At 57.1% G+C, this 18,386-nt stretch overlaps 1 long non-coding RNA gene and 1 pseudogene across 1 annotated transcript; both read left to right on the forward strand.

The window, feature by feature from the left end:
• Nucleotides 1–7,128, forward strand: part of LOC135971709 (chondroitin sulfate proteoglycan 4-like) — a 28,526-nt pseudogene extending 21,398 nt beyond the window's left edge.
• A 2,502-nt stretch (nucleotides 7,129–9,630) lies between these two features.
• LOC141406935 (uncharacterized) lies at nucleotides 9,631–9,926 on the forward strand. The gene is made up of 2 exons (XR_012415463.1): nucleotides 9,631–9,720; nucleotides 9,863–9,926. It is a non-coding gene; the product is annotated as an uncharacterized lncRNA (long non-coding RNA).
• Nucleotides 9,927–18,386: the final 8,460 nt, after the last annotated feature.

The raw sequence follows: 18,386 nt of genomic DNA on the forward strand, positions 1-18,386 counted from the left end.
TGCCAGGCCTTTAGTCACTACACTGCTTCTGCCAGGTGCGTGCCTCACTCATTCCCTGCACCTGCCTAACTCTAGCCTCTCCTTGAAGTTTCAGAGTGAGCGTCCCCTCCTCCTGGGCGAGGCCCCCTCCTGAGCCCCCATGACCCCTGTGCATCCCTGTGGCACTGCACCAATTTCTCTGCACTACCACTGTCTGTCCACGACAGTAACAGCACCAGTACTGCCTCAGCTTCATTTTTCCATTTCATCCTTCAAGACACCACAAGCTTTATTATCAAGGAGTTTTGTGGCTCCTTCTTGAGTCTTCCCCCATACCATGAAGAGTTTAAGAACCCAGGGTCTTAGTCCAAATTTGGGGCAGGCTGGGTACAGTGACTCATGCCCATAATCCCACGACTTTGGCAGGCCAAGATGGGAAGATCACTTGAGCCTAGGAGTTCAAGACTGGTCTGAGTCACACAATGAGACCCCGTCTCTATTTTAGAAAGAAAAAACCAAAAAGTCAAATTTGGGGCAACCATCTCCTTCCACACCCCAGTGAGAAGAGAACTAGGGCTTGGTCAGTCTGCTGCTGTCATTGCTGCTCACTGCCACATGGTGTCACTGTTGAACACTAATGTGGTACAGTCTGGCACTGATGGCTGCTGAGCTCTGCGGGTACAGTGATGCCACACCCCTACAGAGATGCACCGTACCAGGACTCCAAGATCATGGCTCTTATTGTTCTGGTTCTGCAGTTCCCATACTCTGCCACCACCTGTTCTAGCATCTGGGAGCACCATACCAGAGCCATTTCTGATGTCATTGTCATGGTGACAGAACTATGTCCTTGATCTGTCCCTGAGATCTCCCTCCACCACAGGTCAGGGAGCTTTTCTTTCCGAACACAGAGCATCTGCCTGGGCTCTCTATCCCTGAACAGTTAGCCTGGCTTCCCTCAGTGACCTTGAAAAACTTTGCCAAACTTAGGGGGACTGATCAAGGGATTCTTAGTTACCCTTTATTCCAGGGGTGAAATCTAGATTCCAAGACAGTATTTCTGGCACCTCTCACTCAAGGAAAGAGAAGGAGAATTTAAAAATACAGGTTGGGTTTCCTGCTATATGTCAGTTCCTTGTGGGCAAGGAGCACATCTGATTCACATCAGGGTCCCCAGAGCCCATTCAGGCCTGGCCCAGAGTTTCCTTTGGTGAGTGTTTGGAGGATGAATAAAGAGATGGCAGGAAGGCAAGAGGAGTGGCACCAGAGGCCCTTGTCCTAGGTTTTCTGCTCTGGGGCCCCAACTGTGGGGAACCCACTGTGCGTTTTATAAGGGAAATGATGGATTCAAAGTGCTGCCCCCCATCTCCCATTCCCCGTCTCTCCTCAGGTCAGACTTGTCCTGGGCCAGGAGGAGCTGAGGCTGCAGACCCCAGTAGAAATGCTGCTGAGCGACTTCGTGCCCCACACTACAGTGCTGACTGTCTCAGAGGGCTGGGCCACAGTGTCAGTTGATGGGTTTCTCAACGCCTCCTCTGCAGTCCTGGGAGCCCCGTAGAAGTCCCCTGTGGGCTCTTTGTTGGGAGCATTGGGAGCCTTGGCCTGCCCTACCTGAGGGGACCCAGCTATCCCCTGAGAGATTGCCCCTATGCAGCCACCCTCAATGGCTGCAGCCTCCTCCGGCCTCTGACCCCCGAGGTGCGTGAGGGCTGTGCTGAAGAGTTTTCTGCCAGTGAGGATGTGGCACTGGGCTTCTCTGGGCCCCACTCTTTAGCTGCCGTCCCTGCCTGGGGCACTCAGGATGAAGGAACCCTGGAGTTGACACTCACCACACAGAGCCAGCAGGCACCCTTGGCCTTCCAGGCAGGGGACCCACATGGGGACTTCATCCATGTGGACATATTTGAGGGCCACCTGTGGGCCATGGTCGAGAAGGGCCAGGGTACTGCATTGCTCCTCAGCAGTGTGCCTGTGGCTGACAGGCAGCCCCACAAGGTCAGTGTCCACATCAACATTCACCAGCTGGAAATCTCCATGGACCAGTACCCCACATGTACTTTGAACTGAGGAGTCCTCAGCTACCTGGAGCCACGTGGCAGTCTCCTCCTTTGGGGGCTGGTTGCAGAGGCCTCTTGTCTCCTCCAGGAATACCGCCCAGACCTGACACGAGGAGCCGCCAATGCCTCACTGCTGGGATGGCTGCATGGAAGACCTCAGTGTCAATGGCCAGAGGCAGGGACTGCGGGAAGCCTTGTTGACGCACAACATGGCGGCTGGCTGAAGGCTGGAGGAGGTGGAGGAGTATGAGGATGATGCCTGTGACCATTATGAAGCTTTCTCCATGCTGGCCCCCAAGACTTGGCTGGCCATGGAGCTAGCTGAGCCATGCGTGCCTAAGCTAGGGTTGCACCCTGTCTGCTAATTTCACCCAGCTGTTGACTATCTGCCCACTGGTGGTGGCTGAGGGTGGCACAGCCTGGCTTGAGTGGCAGCACGTGCAACCCATGCTGGCCCTGATGGAGGCTGAGCTGCGCACATCCCAGGTGCTGTTCAGCGTGACCTGAGGGGCATGCTAGGGTGAGGTTGAACTGGACATCCCGGGTGCCCAGGCATGAAAAATGTTCACCCTCCTGGACATGGTGAACCACAAGGCCTGCTTCATCCACGATGGCCCTGAGGACACCTCTGACCAGCTGGTGCTAGAGGTGTCAGTGACGGCTCTGGTGCCCATGCCCTCATCCCTACAGAGGGGCCAAAATGACCTTCTGCCCTTCCAGGTTCACCCTGTCAGTGACCCACGAGGCATCATCTTTCCACGTGGCAGCCTCATGGTGTTCCTGGAACACATGCAGAAGCCACTGGGGCCTGAGGTTTTCCAGGCCTATGACCCGGACTCTGCCTGTGAGGGCCTCGCCTTCTAGCTCCTTGGCGCCCCCTCTGGCCTCCCCGTGGAGCACTGAGACCGTGGAGCAGCCTGGGGAGCCGGTGACCGAGTTCTCCTGCTGGGAGTTGGAGGCCGGCAGCCTAGTCTATGACCACCGCGGTGGCCCTGCACAGCACTTGATTTTCTGGATCAGCGATGGACTGCAGGCCACCCCGCCCTCAGCCACGCTGAAGGTGGTGGCTGTCCAGCTGTTCATACAGATCCACCACAGCACAGGACTGTGCCTGGCCCAGGGCTCTGCCATGCTCATCTTGCCCACCAACCTGTCGGTGGAGACCAGCGCCGTGTGGCGGGATGTGAGCGTGCTATTCCGCATCGCGGGAGCCCTGCAGTTCAGGGAGCTGCAGAAGCAGGGGGCTAGTGGGGTGGAGGGTGCTGAGTGGTGGGCCACACAGGCATTCCACCAGCAGGACGTGGAGTAGGGCCACGTGAGGTAGCTGAGCACAGCACCACATTGAGGACACCGTGGAGAGCCTGGATCTGGAGGTGCAGGTGGGCTGGGAAATCCTGAGCAATCTGTCCTTCCCAGTGACCATCCAGAGAGCCACAGTGTGGATGCTACAGCTGGAGCCACTGCACACTCAGGACACCCAGCAGGACACCCTCATCACAGCCCACCTGGAGGCCACTCTGGAGGAGGCAGGCCCAAGCCCTCCAACCTTCCACTATGAGGTGGTTCAGGCTCCCAGGAAAGGCAGCCTTCAACTACAGGGCACGAGGCTGTCAGGCGGCCAGGGCTTCACCCAGGATGATGTACAGGCTGGCCAGGTGACCTGTGGGGCCACGGCACGCACCTCAGTGGCAGTGGAGGACACCTTCTGTTTCTGTGTCACAGCTCCACCATATTTCTCCCTGCTCTGTACCTTCTCCATCCATACTGGCGGTGACCCAGACATGCCTGTCCTCACCAATGTCCTCGTGGTGCCTGAGGATGATGAGGGTGTCCTGTCTACTGACCAGCTCTTCCAGAGTCTCAACAGTGCCGGTTACCTCTATGAGGTCATGGAGCGGCCCCCGCCATGGGAGTTTGACTTGGCATGGGACACAGGACAAGACCACTATGGTGACATCCTTCACCAATGGAGACCTGTTGTGTGGCCGGCTGGTCTACCAGCATGATGATTCTGAGGTCACAGAAGGTGATACCCCATTTGTTGCTACCCGCCAGGATGAGAGCAGTGGTGACATGGCCTGGGAGGAGGTACGGGGTGTCTTCCAAGTGGCCATCCAGCCCGTGAATGACCACGCCCCTATGCAGATCATCAGCCACGTCTTCCATATGGCCCAGGGTAGGTGGCGGCTGCTGACTACAGTCGACGTGGCCTTCAGCAGTGCTGATTCGGGCTTTGCTGATGCCCAGCTGGTGCTGACCCGCAAGGACCTCCTCTTTGGCAGTATCATGGCTGTGGATGAGCCCATGCAGCCCATCTACTGCTTCATCCAGGAGGGACCTCAGGAAGAGGTGAGTCCTGTTTGCACACTGGGGCTGACCGCGCTGGATCCAGCTGCAGGCGTCTGATGGGCAGCACCAGGCCACCACTCTGCTGGAGGTGCAGGCCTTGGAGCCCTACCTCTCTGTGGCCAGTGGTTCCGGCCTCATGATCCCTCAAGGAGGCCAGGGTACCGTCAACACGGCCGAGCTCCACCTGGACACCAACCTCGACATCCACAGTGGGGATGAGATCCACTACCACGTCACAGAGTGTCCTCGCTAGGGACAATTGCTCCGGGCCACTCAGCCAGCCACAGTCGTCTCCCAGCAGTACTTGCTGCATGGGGCCATTCTCTACGGCCACAATGGCAGCCTCAGACCCCGCAACACCCTGGCCTTCTCAATGGAAGCAGGGCCAGTGCACACAGATGCCACACTACAAGTGACTGTTGCCCTAGAGGGCCCACTAGCCCCACTGAAGCTGGCCCGGCACAAGAAGATCTACATCTTCCAGGGAGAGGCAGCTGAGATCAGAAGAGACTAGCTGGAGGTGAGGAGCTGGAGGTGGTGAGCGGGGTAGTGGACCAGGTAGAGGGCCTCCCGCCCAGCCTCCATGCCAGGTACACATGTGACTTGGGCTGTGGCTGTGGTGGTCCCAGATTGTGTGTGTGCACGTGTCTCAGATGTGCTCCTGTATATGTTGTGTTCCCAAGAGTTTTTGGGGAGCCTGCTGTACACCCATCCTCCTGGGAGTTGTGTGTGCCTCTAGAGGTCGTGTCCACTCGTGTCCATGGCGTGGCTGAGCATGCGGATTCCTGGACCCCACTCAGCCCTACAGAATCTCTGAAGTGAAGCCCAAGAATCTGCATTGCAGTCAGTTCCCTGGGAGGGCATCACGGGTCCTGAACTTTGGGGATAGCTGGCCGTGGAGACGGGCCACTGCGCCTCAGACCCCCATGTATCCCGCTCTCTTCTCGGAGCCCAGACCAGGACTAGGAGGGTCTGTCAAGGGCTTCTGCCCACCCAGGAACCCCACAGAGCAGCCAAGGGCCCTGCAGCGAGCTCACTGACATGCCCTGTGACCTCAGGCCAGTTCTTGCCCGCTCTTGGCCTTACTCTCCTACACTGCCCATTTCGGGGACCCTTCTGATCTGCATGTCTGGAGCTTGGGGCCCACGGCAAGCCAGCAGATCTGGCATCAGGAAGGCCTCATGGGAGGAGGCAGTGTTTGGGCCGGGCTCCGAAGAGCACAGGCCATTGGGAGCAGAGAATGGGGAGTGGTATTCCAGGCAAAAGGAACATTCCGGGCAAAGGCACAGAACAGGAATGTGAGTTTGGGGGTGGTTTAGCCTCTTGTGGATGGCCCATCAGGTGAGGGAGCCCGTGTGGCCTTTGGGGCATGAGCTCTGTAGGGCCTGTGTTGGGAGCGCCTGTGCCTCTAGGAGGGGTGGGGTGGGGCGGGGCAGGGCATGCTCTGATGGTCCTGGGTGGTAATAGCAGGGGTTGGGGAAGACACTGCCAGCAAACCAGCCACAGGCCTGAACAGATCCTGAGCAGGGGGGCCTGTGTGTGTGCGTGTGCACACATGCATGTGGATATGTGTGACTGCATCAGTGTGTGATGAACTCGTCTGTCTGTGTCACTGAGTCTGGGGACGTGTGATTACGCACCTCCCCAAGGGAGTGCATCTCAAGCTGTGTGACCAACCCCCTGTAACCGTGTGTGGCGTGGGTATAACGTGTCCAGCAGCCGGGGCAACCCAGTGAAACCCCGTCTCTACAAAAAAACTTTTTTAAATTTAGCCGGGCATGGTGGCTCATGCCTGTGGTCCCAGCTACTTGGGAGGCTGAGGTGGGAGCCCTTGAACCTAGGAGGTTGAGGCTGCAGGGAGCTGTGATTGCACCACTGCACTCCAGCCTGGGTGACAGAGTGAGACCCTGTCTTAAAAAACAAAAAATGTGAACAGCTGCATGTCTGGCTGCTGTGTGTGTGAACCCACGTGTGTGTTTGTGTGACTAAATGAGCAGTGGTATCTGGTGAGCAAGATCAAGCCTGTTCTGGCTGCCTAGGGCCACAGTGGGCCCCTCTGAGACCCATCTGTGTTCCCTTGTTGGTCCTCATGACCTCTGTTAACCAGGCAGCCCAGGAGGCAGCCCAGAAGGCAGACATCGTTTTCTCAGTGAAGAGCCCACTGAGTGCCAGCTACCTGGTGATGGTTTCGCCTGGCGCCTTGGCAGGTGAGCCACCCAGCCTGGACCCCATGCAGAGCTTCTCTCAAGAGGCGGTGGACGCAGGCAGGATCCTGTACCTGCACTTCTGCCCTGAGGCCTGGAGCGATGCCTTCTTGCTGGTTGTGGCCTCAGCCTGGGTGCTCCCCTTGAGGACGTATCGTAGAGCTGGAGGTGCTGCCCACTGTCATCCCCACCGGGAGTGCAAAACTTCAGCGTCCCCGAGGGTGGCAGCCACACCTTGGTCCCTCCACTGCTCTGCGTCACCGGGCCCTACTTCCCCACTCTCCCGGGCCTTGGCCTGCAGGTTCTGGAGCCATCCTGGCACGGAGCCCTGCAGAAGGAAGATGGGCCTCATGCCAAGACCCTCAGTGCCTTCTGCTGGAGAGAGGTATGGCTGTGAGAGGCCCAGGGGCTGCAGCCCAGCTCTGGGGGCAGAGTGGAGGGAGCTCCAGGGACTCCCAGTCCGGGGGGTTATACACAGAGAGGAGACAGGGAGTCACATTTCAGAAGCACCTATGCTTTCACTACTGTAGCTCAGGCCAGGCTCGGTGGCTGACGCCTGTAATCCCAGCACTTTGGGAGGCTGAGGTGGGCGGATCATGAGGTCAGGAGATCAAGACCATCCTGGCTATCATGATGAAACCCTGTCTCTACTAAAAATACAAAAAATTACAGGGTGTGGTGGCACGCGCCTGTAGTCCCAGCTACTCAGGAGGCTGAGGCAGGAGAATCGCTTGAACCTGGGAGACAGAGGTTGCAGTGAGCCAAAATCGCGCCACTATACTCCAGCCTGGGCAACAGAGCGAGACTCTGTCTCAAAAATAAAATAAAATGAAATAAATACTGTATCTCCTTTCTTAGGAGATAACTCCCACAACTCCTCTGGGAGCCAGAGCTTATGATCCCCGTTTTCCACCAATGGAAGCTGAAGCCCTGAAAGTCAGTCTCCTCCTGCACCCAAAGGCAGGGCATGAAGGGTGCTGCTGGGTCCTGACTGCCAGCCCTGGGCCTGCCCCTCGGTGGAAGAGCAGCTGATCTGCTATGTGCACGAGGGGAGCGAGACACTGACAGACAGTTTTGTCCTGATGGCTAATGTCTCGGAGAGGGACCGCCAGAGCCATCCTGTGGCCTTCACTGTCACCATCCGGCCTAGAGGCCAGCGTCCCCTACTTCCTACCGCAGATCTCCCCCATTCTGAGCCTCAGTATCCTCCTCTGCAAAATGTGGCCACTACCGTGTGCCTCACGCAGTTGGAAGGAGAGATGTGAGATTGTGCTGAAATAGAACACTGGTGGGAGGTTTTGTTACTGGACGTTTGCAATACTGTAGGCGGACTTCTGAGCAGCGACGGGTGGCTCTGCTGTTCCTTTTCCTGTGGCTTAGGACCAGAACACCTGACAGAATCACTTACAAGCCCTAAAGGGCAGACGTCAGGGTGGGACCATTAAGCTTCCCACCTTCACCCCAGCACGTGAAGGCCACGGCTTGGCTCCCCAAACTCCTGCCCTTGTGCCACAGCAGAGCAGGGCCCCCATTTGGCAGAGGTGGAAGTTGAGGCCCAGACATGGGATGGGACTTCTCCATGGTTGCAGAAGTAGTTCTGGTGGAACAGAAAGGGCACGGCTTTACTAAGCCCACATGGCAGGGCTTTGAACGCCAGCTTCTGGGGTGCGTCCTCCCCAGTCAGCAGGAGTCACTGAAGGTTCCACAAGAGGGCTGACTTGGGCTGTCTCTGACATGAGACACCGCGGGGGGCTTTGGTGGTCTAGGATGTGCCTGTAGGGGGTGGCCTCGTGGTGTGGAGGCCACAGAAGAGTGGTACACAGTGTTGTGGAACCACAGGGCGGGATGGCTGTGTGGCAGTGTGGCCACCAGGTGGGACCATCCCCCTGTGTTTGCTCCGGGAGCCCAGAGATGGGGCCCTGCCCCCGACACTATGGCCCCTCCTGCCAAGGCTTGGCCTCAGGGCTCCCTGGGGCCAGGGGAGGAAGCCCAGGAATGGCAGAGGGCTGTTTTCCGGGCATGTGAGTCCCCCTGTAGCACTGCCCGCAAGTAATTGACCCAGCAAGACTGGTACCAGGACCTCAGGAACAGGCGCCTGCTCTGCTTGCAAGTGGGAGGCCTGGAAAGGGGTCCCCTTTGCCCAACACGAGGAGGGCCCGTAACTGCTCTGGAAGCCCCTGGGCCCATCCCAGCACTGCTTCTGTGCTGCAGGACGGTACCAACCATCAGGCCCCAACTCTCCGTGCCTCCCACCCCTCCGTCAGCTGGAAGGAGGGCCCATTTCTAAATCACCATTCCCACCTATGCCCAGCCCCTTCCAGGCACACATGGAGGGTCTGAAAGGAGACCCCTGTCCCACGAATGAGACAGATTAAGGAGCACTGTTGGTCAGCGTTGGGGGTTTCTGGGGGTGAGAACTTGCTGAGGGTAAGAACTGGGGCCTTCCTGGGTAGGGGACACAAGCTAGTCTTGAGGGACACACAGGACTAGGGCAGATGAAGAGCAGGGAGGCTGGCCCTGGAGGGTGGCCTTCCCTGGGGTGACAGGGAAGGTGAATGCGGGGAGGTCCTTTTGTGCAGGGGAGCCAGAGCAGAGCCAAACTCGATGCCACTTGAGGACCTGAGCTGCAGGGCAGCCTAGGGCCGGGGAGGAAGGGGTGGGTGAGCATGGCAGGGCAGAACCTTCACAGGCCTGTGTCCCCAGATGTGGGAGGAGGCCACTGTTCCCATCCCAACAGAGGCTCTGAGGAGCATGGATGGTTACTCTGGGCCCAAGGACCTGGTCTGGACCATTGAGCAGCCCAGCAATGGGCGGGTAGTGCTGTGGGCGGTGCCAGGCACCGAGGTGTGCAGCTTCACGCAGGCCCAGCTGGACGGCAGGCTTGTGCTGTTCTCACACAGAGGTGGGCGCTGAGGGCCAAGCCCCGGGTTCCTGCTGCCCACAGGAGCACCCCGAGGTGGGGAGCCAGCTCAGGTCAGTCAGACGCAATGCCCCTGTCGCCAGAAGCCCTGGACGGAGGCATCCACTTTGGCCTCTCTGACGGTGAGCACACTTCCTCTAGACACTTCTGAGTGACGGCCCAGAAGCAAGTGCTCCTCTCGCTGGAGGGCAGCCGGACACTGTCTGTCTTGGTTGGTGTGCTGATTGTGGGCATTCCTGGGTGCTGGGGGTAGGGCAGAGCTGAGAGTGGGATGCCAGGGTCACGCTGCCTCTCTGCAGCCACAGGCCTGGGCCTGGATCACAAAGGCTGATGGCCCCTTTTGCCTCTGGCAGGGTCCGTCCAGCCACTCAGCAGCCAGAGCCTCAGAGCCAGCTCCAGTGCAGGCACCAACCTCCAGCTTCTGCACTTTGTGGTGCGGGGCCCCCAGCTAGGTCGGCTCTTCCATGCCCAGCATGACAGCACAGGGGAGGACCTGGTGAACTTCACTCAGCCAGAGGTAAGGGTCCCACTCTGCAGCCACCACTCAGATGCCCCCAGCCTCAGGTGGCCACTGTGCCATGGACATCATGTGGACATGGGCACCAGCTCCAGCATCACTGTCAGCAGACACTGCTGGCCCTACCATGGTCCAGGCCCTGGTGTTCTCCCCTCCAGGAGCTATCTGGCTGGCAGGGCAAGTTCATCTTCCCAGAATGAGAGAGAAGGATGCAGGAAGTTGGGGATACAGGGCCCTAGAGCAGGGCTGGGGTCTTGGGGTGTGGCTTCCAAAAGGAAGCTACAGCTGGACTCGAGGGTCTGGAGAGGGAGCACCATGTAGGGGTACTAGTGGCACCCCAGTAGCTGGTGAGCGGCAGTGCTTGGTGGAGGAGGGAGTTGAAGGTGAAGCAGCTGCTGGGCCTGTGGGCAGAGGTGTGAGCCTGGGATTCAGATCAGGTGCCAGCCAGAGGCAGAGTGGATCCTAGGAGCAGATGAGCTGATGAAAGGCAACTGAGTCGGCCAAGAGGATGAAGCTGCCATTCATCCATCCTGGTGGCTTCAGAGAAGAACTGGAGCTCTCAGCCATGGATAGCAGCAGACTCTCTGTGGTAGCTGTGCCATGGGGGCCAGCCCAGTCATCGTTTAAATGAACACCTCTCCCCAAAGGCAGAACAGGAGTTGTTCCATAGCAAGGCAGAGCAGGGCAGACTCTTTTGTAGGCCGTCCTGGGCCTACAGTTATCACACCTGGTGCTCCCACCAGGAGACTGTGTGGGCATCTGAACCCAGCACATGATCACAGTGAGTTCTGGATAGGGAACAGTCTTGTGGGGTGCAGAGCTGACTCTGTCACTCAGAAGCCATGGCATGCGGTACTGCTCCAAGTACCTCCAGAGGGGCCCCCCTGCCAGCCCTTGAAAATGGCAGAGCCCACCCCTAGCCCCCTTTCTAAGCTCCCTTGCTTGGGCAAGGACCTCCTGAGCCTGGCATTCTCCCTCCTGAGAGGTGCAGATGGTATCCAGCAAGTGCAAAGCTGAGGTTTCTTGGGTCTGTCACATCAGCACCTCTGAGGCCTGGGTTCTGTATTTCCCTGGAGCCCCACTCCTGCTATGGTCCCCTCCCCACAATGAGATATTCATCGGGCTGCTGTCTACAGCTGCTGCTTAGCAGTTGTTGGGAGCCTTTGTCAGGAATGCCCAGGAATGAGGAAGGGACGGGACCAGGCCATCAGCAACCGTCTCGCACTCTATAGTCTCATGTTACTCAGAGCTTCCCCGTTCTCCAGCAATATGAAGGACCAGATTGAATGGGCACCAGGGGGCCAGGCTGGCAGTGTCACCCAGGAAAACCTGGAAGAGGCTACATGGGCTACCTGGCCCACTTGGGGAGGAGGCCAGGACTGAGTCTTGTTTTAACAGCAGCCCTGTGCCACAACACTGAACTGAGCAGGGAAAGGGTCAGGTGTCCCCACTTTTCAGATAAGGAAACTGAAGCTCGTGGAGGGCAGGTAACTGTATTCAGAGCACATGGCCGGTAAGAGGCACAACTTCTGCCTGCAAGTCTAGGATTTCCTTCACCAGAGGACACTGCTTGCTCCCCAGAGCTCAGGACCCTGTGTTTTGTTTCACTCCCACCCACAGAGCTCCCGTATCCAGGCATCAGCTCCAACTCCCACTCCTGGAGGCGGAGGTGGGAGGATCACTTGAGCCCAGGAGTTCCATACCATCCTCGGCAACATAGTGAGACCTTGTCTCTACACAAAAATTTTAAAAATAGCTGGGCTTGATGGTGGCATGTGACTGTAGTCCGAGCTACTCGAGAGGCTGACATGGGAGGATCACTTTGATCCCAGGAGGTTGAGGCTGCAGTGAGCAGTGATCACTGTACTCCAGCCTGGTGACAGAGCGAGACCCTATCACCACCCCCACCCCGGCCAAACAAAACAACAACTGAAAAGACAAGTTTCCTATTGGCATGATAGGTCCTGAGTCCCCTCCCAGATCAGTAACGTGGGACAGGTGTCTTTTCCTCTGGACTTCGGTGTCCCCATCTGAGTGAGAAAAGGCAGTGGGGAGGTGGATCTTCCAGTTGAAGTGGTGTAGAAGCCGGTGTGAAAAGCCATACTACAAGGGGCTCCAAGTCCAGCACACTGTCCCAGCAGGGCCCAGCACGGCAGCCAGTGCCGCACAGGCATCAGGTCCCGACCTTCTTCACCGATTGCCCACTCTCAGACCACGGAGTTCATATTGGAGCTGCTGGCCAGTCTGTACTCATGTGGGGCCCAGAACACACTGGTGGAGCAGTTGGCAGAAGAGGCACAGGGCGCGACGAGATGCTGCGCATGCACCACATGCTGAAGGAGGTACTCACCATCATCAGGGACATCAACATGACCACCGTCAGCCTGCCCCTAAGCCTGCATGTGGACGACTCCTGGCTGCAGGTGCAGAGCCTCCCGGACGAACGCAGAGACCAGGGCCGGCCCCACGGTCCCAAAGTCCCCCAGCCTGGGCCGCCCAGAGGAGTGCCAAGGGGGCAGTGGCGTGGTCCCTCACCAGGGTGGCTGCTACCTGGAGTGAGGGGCGGAGCTTGCCGAGGAGCACTGGCTGCGGGGCGGGGTGGAGCTGGGCTGTTGGTGCTGCTGGGGCGGGGCTTAAACTCTGGCGACCACATCAGAGCGTGGCAGGGAGGAGCTTCCGTGCATGGGCGTGGCCGGCACTGGGCTGGGGCGGCGCCTCAGGGGGCGGAACCGCCTATGTCTCCTGTCCCTGTGCCTTGCTGCCTGTCGCCTTGCAGGTCGCCCAAGTCCAGCCCCGGGATGCCCAGCCCCCGCCATGTCCCCAGCCCAGCCTGGGTTGCGGGCCCGGCTTCTGGGCTTCCTGCTGCTGGGTGCGCCCTTGGGGAAGTGCCACCCCGTATCCTCCAGACCAGAGGCTTCCCCTGATCCCTTCGGCCCTACTCGCCAGGTGCTCTCATGCCCCACTAGGGATCACCAAGTAAGTAGGAGCTGAAAGCAGCCAAAGAGGCCGCTGGAGGGGTGTGGCCGGGAAGGAAATGGGACTGGATTCCAGATCATCGGACCTGGCGGCAAGAACTGGCCGTCACCATCCAAGAAACGGACCGTGGCTGCCGAGTCACATATGGCGAGGGCTGAGTCCTGGAGGTAGTCGTTTTTGCGGAGAGGGCTGTGGGGCTCCTCCCACCTGCCCCCTTCTTTCCAGCACTTAGGTGGCACTTCCCTCTATTTTCACTCTTGGCGGCTGCCCCCACGTTGCATCCCTCATCCTTTCTTCTCGCCCTCCTCCATTCTCCATTCTGTGCAACTCCTCCCTGGGAAACCTAGCTCAGGTCTGAGAGTCTGAACCCCGAGATGCTCTGGGTGTGTAGATTTCCTTCTGCTACCCTGATGTCCCCACATCCAAGTCCTGACTCCTTTGAGCCATCCCTGGGGGTATCTGGCCACTTGACCACGGGAGCAGAGGCCAGGCTGTGACTGTGTGACCAACAAGATGTGTGATGTGATGTGTGTACGGGTGAGCACACGAGTGTGAGAGTGTAAGAGTGGCACCCAGGCCTGAGCTAGGACAGAAGCAACTGGGGAAGGAGCCCAGGGGCCACAGGCAGTCTGATTTTTTCTCCGCATCTCCCCCCACCCCCTGACCCTGTCCAAACTAATGGGGTAGTGGCAGCTGCAGGGGCAGGGATGGGAGTGACTGAGTCCTACTTCACTCCCAAAGATTTCTAAGGAAGAGTGTTCTACTGCAACCTTTGGCTTGGCCTTGTTGACCCATGACCCTCTTTCAAGGACATTCACTCTGATTTCCAGTGTGCCCTGTTTCCACTGGCCATGTTCTCTAAGGTAGAACAATAGCATCTGTTTTTGTGTCCAAATGGCTGGAGAGTGGGGCTGTGGGTCCAGCGCCCATATACAAAAGCAAAGTAGGGATTGGGACTTGCCCTATGACGTGCTGTTGACCAAGTTACATGGATAAAGGCAAGCAGCAGAGTACTGGGCAAGAACACTGGACTGGGAGTCCAGAGATGCTTCCCCCTGGGGCTTTAGGCAAGTCCCTTTCCCTCCCAGAGCCTCAGTATCCTTTCTATCAAATGATGATGTTACCGCCTGGGAAAGGCTGTCACCATCCCGCCCTGTCCCTCTCACCCCTCACCCCTCATCCCTGCGCGCCCCGTGCACACCCATTTCGGCTGGTGCAACGAGACCAGAGCATGTGCGTGCTTCCGGCTGCCCCCTCCTTGCCTTGACCCAGCACTGCTGGACCCATGTGGTCCGTTCCTCACTCATGGACTGGAGGCTCTGGGCAGCACAACCACCAACTCCGGTGTGTGTTGAGGGGGGGCGGGGCACAAAACCAACTTGTGTGTGTGTGTGTGTGTGTGTGTGTGTGTGTCTGTCTGTGTCTGTCTCCCAAGGGAACAGCAGTGCTGAGTTTGGCTTGAGTATTAACTCATGGACTGTCAGCAAAGAACAGTCACCAAAAGACTATGGGCTGTTCTGTCTTTCTCAGTGACATCATGTTGCTCACCTTTTATGTTTTTCAGAGTTCATTAGTTTTTGTTTGTTCTCCGTTAATATCCAGCTGAATAGATTGTGTAAGTAGAATACCCCCTAACTGAAAGTCACCTACATAAAATATAGTGAAAAATATGTCACCCACTTAAACTATAGTTGAAAACATGTACTCATGAGTTTTGTGTAGCCAACACTGGATACTGGGTAAGGGCACAGGATCCCAGGGCTAGACTGCCTGGGTTCAAGTTCTGATTTAGCCACTTGCTGGCTGTGAAATACTTGACGGCTTTAAGCCTCAATTTGTTAATTTTTTTTTTTTAACTTAATCCCAAATGTGATAGTCTCAGTTTCTTGATCTGAAAAACAGAAATTATTCAGTGAGAGTCTATGTAAAAACTTTAGTTTTTACAGCCACTATCTGGCTCAGGAAAGTCCTCAGCTTTAGGGGTTAAAGTTTTAAAGGCCACTTTAAAGTGTTTCAAGCCACTGCCTGGCTCAGGAAAGCCCTCAGCTTTAGCCATTATTAGCACATTATTGTTGTGCTGGCTACACATGCATTAATGAGGCAGGAAAATGCTCAAGGATAACAACTAAGCATCCAGATTATCTCATCAGACCGAGACAGATACATATACATGCATGCTCATGTTTTAGCTCAGAGCCATTTGTCTAAAAGGCTGTTGAACTCAGAGGCCCAGGCAGTATCTACTTTACTTTGTAGTGGAACCATCAATTTTGTTAATCAATGAAATTGACATAACGCTCTTTTTTTCTTTTAAGTACCAACCATGTGCCTAGAGTTAACTGTGTCAAGAAGAGCATGCTTCAGGTGGCTGGAGTGAGCAGTTCAACTTGTGGAGGAATGAGAAATGATAGTGTTGAGACAAGAAACACAAAACCCAGGGTAAGGTAGGAATCACTGAAAGTCAGGCAAAGGAACTGGCATCCAGAAATGAGTCAGGCTTTGCCAACCTCTGGCCCTACACGTGGCCCTTTGGAGAGGAAAAAATTAAGTCAGACCCGAGGGCGCAGATTGTAAGGAAATGCCGGCAGCTCTAGGCTGTCTATGAGAGTCCAGATTTGCTGCTTCATCCTGGGGCTTTAGGCAAGTCCCTTTTCCTCCCAGAGCTTCAGTATCCCTTCTATCAAATGATGATGTTCTGCCTTTCTCCTAGGATGGCTGTGGAGATCCAGGGAGGCAGTGGCCATAGGGATGCTATGTTAACTGCAGATGCAGCCGTAGGAGCACTTTGCTAACTGCCAACGTGAGTTCAGACTCTTCAAGCTATTTGGCACCCAGGTGTGTGGTGAGGTGTGACATGTGAGATGTAAGGTTTGATGCCTGCTCCGACTCCAGTCTTGCTAACACACGCTAAACATTTGACAAATCCTGACCCTGCCTTGGGGAAAAGGGCAGTCTGGGAGAGCTTCTTCAAGGCAGATTGGCTTCAATGCAGTCCGGGGCATGACTGAGATAGGCTTACGTGGTGAGGAATTGGAGGATAACTGGGTAAAAAGCTGCCATAGGCAGAGGTGTAGTGTGGGTCGCATCGAGGATAGCCCCTGGCCAAAGCAGGGAACACAGACAGAATGAGGAAGAGCTCTGTGGGGAAGGTGGGGCATACGGTGGAGAACCTTCAAAGTCTGAAGAGTATGACTTGTTGGGGTTCAGTGCTGTAGGCAGTAGGGAGCCATGGAAGGCTCTTAGGTGGAGAAATGACAGCTGGACATTAGTGAGCAAGCCCCGTCTCCATGAGCAGCATGGGTGGTCCTCTGAGCACACCAGGCACGAGTGTGCAGGGAGCTGGTGCAAATGCCTCTGTGTGTGGGCGAGCATCTGTGTTGTGACTCTGCCCACGCATGTGCTTCAGTGTGCCGTGTGGCTGCATGTCCCAGATCCATGCGGCACATGCCGGCCGGTGAGGGTGCTGGGCACCTGGAGGTGGCGGGGAAGGCGGCGTATGCGTGTTGTTTGTGGGCATGTGTGTTAGTGTGTGCATGCAGGCCGTGGGGCCTCACAGCATGTGTGTGCACACTCCAGCGTGTGCATGTGTGTCCCCCACCCTCAGGCCTGCCCCAGCCATGCGTGTGACCTGCCATGTGATTTGATGCTGTCTTTCAGAATCATTATCGGTGTTCCCTGAGGAGCGTCAGCCATGGTAGGTACATGCTTTGCTGCCTGCTGCACGAAAGGTCTGCCCACCCCGCTGCCCCAGCTCCACACGGGGGGCACACCTGAGACCTCAGAACCAGGCTCCCTGCCCCTCCCTTCTGGAGCTGCAGACTTGCTCTTTCCTCTTTCTGTCCTTGTGCTGCTGGCTGTCTCACTTCCCTCCCTGTGAGCCATGGGACTCAGTGCCACTGCTCAAGGTCCCCATGGCTGAGCCTGGCGGCTCTTAGAACAGGCTCCATGCCCAACCTGGCAGACATGGAACCATCAGAGAGGGCACAGAGCTCATGGTTTATGGTGTAGGGGCTGGGAACTTGGAGCGGGTTGTGTGTAGGGCTGGACTCTGAGGCCGCCAGAGGCCTAGGCACATCATCCTGGGCACGCTGTACCTGTCATGCAGTCTGAGTCATGCTGCCAGGGCAGGTATCCAGCTCCCAGCCTGGGAGTGCCGAGAGCCAAATCCACTGCAGATTAAGGGTGATAGGATCCCATGTCCTCTATCTGTCAGCAATCCAGTGGTGATCGAGGATAAAAGCCTGAGAGTCCCATACACACGGTCATCCCACAACACACTTCACAGGCCAGGCAGGGACACACAGCCCCCTTCCCTCCCTCCCAGGTACCATCATAGCTGCTCGTGTGGACTGAAGGCAGGGTCCCTGGCCCCCGCTGAAGCACTACCGCCGACCAGCAGGCTCACTCACCTTGGCCTGTTGCTCCTAGGGGTCGCCTGTGCTATTCAGCCAAGGAGACCACAGTGCCTGCTGGCCCAGCCGAGCTCCGCCTAGCGAGCCCACCTGCCTGTCCTGCCACGGACTCTTCCTCTTCTGCTTTTCTGAGCAGGATGGGCCCAGCCTCACCTATGCAACCTGCAGCCCCCTGCCTACCAGTTGAGGCTCCCCTCTTAGACTTATAAGTCTATGTCCAGTGGCATCCAGCTACCTGTCCTCCTTGCCTTCCCCAGGGTCCCTCAGAGGACACTGGGCTTTCTGACTACCCAGAGGGGCCTCTGGCGCTCACTTCAGCCAGCCATCCCCTTATAGTTTCACCATTTTGTTTCAAGCAGTGTTCCTTCCCTATCAGGCCTGGTGGCTGTTGGGTGGGGCTCCCCAAGCAAGGGGTGGCCCTGGCCCAGTGGGTTGGAAGACAGGGTGACCAGAGAAGAGGGAAGTCCTGGGGGCTGGCATTGGTCTGAACTGTGGGTGGACTGCCTGGGTGCCATGAGAGAGGTCAGCGTGTGTGGGGTGGGGAGGGCCGCCACAGCCCCCGGGCACTACCTACGAAGCTCTGGCTTCTCCCTCCATCTTCCTCCCCTTTCCCTTCCAGCCTCTCTTTTCCAGGAACCTTGCCATGCCCACACTTACACCCTCCCCTTTCCAGCCCTCTCACAGCTGCTACGGTGCACCCATGCTCTGCCCTTGCCTCACCAGCTCTGGCTTTTCTCTAACCTGTTTTCTCTCTGCGCTCTCTCCAATGCCAGCTGATTGGGTCAGGCAAGTCCATCCCGTCCTGAGAGCCCCAGGCCCCCCTTCGACCTCTGAACAGATCCCTCCTCTTCTCAGAGACCTCCCTTTCCAAGCCTGCCTGGGTGGGTGTCCTGTGACTTGACAGTGGCTCCAGCAGCCCCAAAGCCAGCCCCCTTCATCTGTGACTTAGTCTGTTGTAGTGGTGAGCTGGCA

The sequence above is a fragment of the Macaca fascicularis genome, chromosome 7 (genome assembly GCF_037993035.2).
Source record: "Macaca fascicularis isolate 582-1 chromosome 7, T2T-MFA8v1.1".
Classification (NCBI taxonomy): domain Eukaryota; kingdom Metazoa; phylum Chordata; class Mammalia; order Primates; family Cercopithecidae; genus Macaca; species Macaca fascicularis.